This window comes from Apteryx mantelli, chromosome 4 (assembly GCF_036417845.1).
Source record: "Apteryx mantelli isolate bAptMan1 chromosome 4, bAptMan1.hap1, whole genome shotgun sequence".
NCBI classification, from domain to species: domain Eukaryota; kingdom Metazoa; phylum Chordata; class Aves; order Apterygiformes; family Apterygidae; genus Apteryx; species Apteryx mantelli.
The window spans coordinates 13,323,211-13,326,289 of NC_089981.1; the positions used below are offsets into that span (position 1 = coordinate 13,323,211).

Genomic DNA, 3,079 nt, shown 5'->3' on the forward strand with positions numbered 1-3,079 from the left:
ATTAGCTTCATTAAGCTAAGTTAACCCTTGAAAGGATCACGCAGAGTGTATCAAAAATCATACTAGGTAAAATCAGTACAGTGCTGGGACAGAAGATCTCACAAGAGTCTTTCATTCTTCCTTCCTCTGATAGAAACAATGCTGAGATTTAGAACAATGTGAAATACTACATTAAGTCATATGTGCTATTTTTTTCCCCTCCATGATAGATAACCTTCCAAGAACTCATTTTTCAGCTTGTGACATTTCATATTTACATTTCAAAATGTCTATACACAAGAGAGTTCTTTTCTCTGCATGTGGGTACATTTCCCTTCTAAACAAGAATTCAAAGATCATGTGTACTTATAAAACAAATCATCATTCTGAGAAATGTTTCCAGGTATTCTTAAAGACACCCATTTTACAAAGATTGCTGTCAGGGACTTTGTCTCCCCTGAGGGCAAACATACTGCATTATCTGCCTTGTAGTGCCCAAGGTGAACACTCTGGCCTTGTCCTTAGTGCATGGAAGGCTATCGGCCATGGAGCCAGACCTTCAAAATCCTGGAGGACCAGGATTAAGGAACATATCACAGAGTGCACCTATCTCCGTGCCACCAAAGCCATGGCAGAAGCTTTGTACTGTGGAGAATTAAATAGCTGTGAAAAAATACATGACAGAAACTAAACACTTCATAAGCTTAATACTAATGCTATATCTTTCTTGGTTTGTATCCACTTCTGATATAGAACTCATTACTAATAATGAAAAAAATGCTGATGAACCATGTGTCTGTCTTTGTTTTCCCAGGTGTATAAGCTGTATATTGCATATTGCCATGCAACTGACCAACATGGAGAATGTAAGCAGTGTGAAGGAATTCATTCTTCTGGGCCTTTGAAAGAACCAAGGGGTGCAGAAAATATATTTTGTGGTGTTTTTGTTCTTCTATATTGTTGTTGTGGCAGGAAATCTGCTCATCGTTGTCACTGTAGTTAGCAGTCAGAGTCTGAACTCCCCCATGTATTTCTTTCTCTGCCACCTGTCCATTGCAGATATTTGCTTCTCTTCTGTCACAGCTCCCAAAATGATTGCTGACTTCCTTGTTGAAAAGAAAACCATTTCCTTTGTGGGTTGCATGGCACAGCTATTTGGGTTACATTTCTTTGGCTGCGCTGAGATCTTCATCCTCACAGTGATGGCCTATGATCGCTACTTTGCCATATGCAGACCCCTGCACTACACCACCCTCATGACCAGGCGTGTGTGTGGCTGGATGGTGATGGGTTCATGGGTGGGGGGCTTTGTGCATGCCATGGTGCAGACCCTCATAACTGTTAGCCTCCCTTTTTGTGGCCCCAACAAAATTGACCACTACTTCTGTGATGTCCATCCCCTACTACAACTGGCCTGTACAGACACCTATGTTGCGGGCATCATTGTCGTTGCCGATGGTGGAATGCTTTGTTTGGTCTCTTTCACAATCCTGGTCACGTCCTACATTGTCATTTTATTTTCCTTGAGAAGGCATACGTCCGAAGGGCGGTACAAAGCCCTCTCCACCTGTGGGTCCCACATTACTGTGGTGATTCTCTTCTTTGGGCCATGCACATTCATCTACATACGCCCATCCAGCAGTCTCTCGGAGGACAAGAGCGTAGCTGTGTTTTACACTGTCATCACATCCATGCTGAACCCATTCATCTACACGCTGAGAAATGAGGAGGTGAAAAGTGCCATGAGAAAACTGTGGAATAGAAAAGTCTGGAGTGAAAAGGGTGAGGTGTAGAACTGTGGTAACATTTTCTCAGGAGCTGACAAAATCAAGTCTCTCTCACTATAATTCCATTTTGGAAAATTTACTGAAAGCTCCCTTTTGAAGAAAAGCTTGGTTTTAGCTGTTGCAGTAATTAGGAAGACACTGAAAGCTCATGTTTTGATTGGAATGGCATTGTAAACTCTGTGACTAGCAGGGCTTCCCTTTATGTTCTCTTTTTGAATAGCACAGGCGCAGGACTGGGGCTTCCAAGCACTGCTGAGACACCAGCAAATAAAGAAATGAATGCTATCAAAAATATTAAAATGTGTTCCAGGCAGAGCATCCCATTAGTCCGAGCTCTCCCAGGTGTAAACTTTCCGTCAGACAAACTCCATCTGCTCTGTAATCTACTCAGCTAGGAAACGATGGCCCAAGGTGTCTGCAAGGCTGTTGGTCACCTGCTGCTGGAAGCAATTGTACCAAAGGCTTCCTTCCCCTTTACTTTGGAGTAAATGCCTTCTTAGGAGTACTGCATTGTCATATGCTGAATCCATGGGTTAGCAATTAAACTGCTGATCTTAGATGCTGGCTGGGTCATTTGCTGATGCAGGTGATATGAGGAGAATCTTCTCCCCTTCCCATTCCAGTGCAGCAACTCTCTGCCTTTCTGCAGTAGTTCACCTGTCACTAATGCCCTCCTTCCTAACCATCCCCTCTGCCCTTCATCTCTGCCTCAGATTTTGCATTTTAATGTTTATTACTAAAACAGAATCAAAGATCCAAGTGAAAGATAAATTGCTCACCGTAGGAAATTGTCGCCACCAAAGAAAGCATTGGGGGGCAAAGAAAGCATTGGGGGGCACAATTTTATGCGTCAATGAAAAAAAAATTTCTTTGGGAATAATTCCTGTACTCAAGGTCTGTATGCCTTGTAGCCCAACAGGGCACATTTACAAGTCCAGGCAAAGGAAGAAACATGTATTCCAAGGGAATAGCTGGAACAGCTACTTCTGCAGGAAGGAAGAGATGTGAAGATGGAAGATTAAATCATCTCAGAGCCAGTCACAGCTGCCACAGGGAGGTTAGTTGTAGCAGCTAAGGTTCTCCACAAGGACGAAGGAGCCACGAGGAGCCACGGGACCCTGACTCCTACCTTGCCAGGAGGAAAAGAGCAAATCAGCTGCGTGAGGGAGAAAGACATCTGTGTAATGCACTCTGAAAGTAACTAAAGCACTTTCTTTTTTCTTCCTTCACTTCATGTTCCCTATAAACACTGGCTTGCACTTGTGTTGCACCTTAACATGGCTTAAGTGTGATTCAAGATAAGAAGGTGTTGC

General features: G+C 43.3%; 1 pseudogene; it reads left to right on the forward strand.

The window, feature by feature from the left end:
• Window positions 1-836: 836 nt before the first annotated feature.
• On the forward strand, window positions 837-1,742 carry LOC136991938 (olfactory receptor 4S2-like; annotated as a pseudogene).
• The last annotated feature ends 1,337 nt before the right edge of the window (window positions 1,743-3,079 follow it).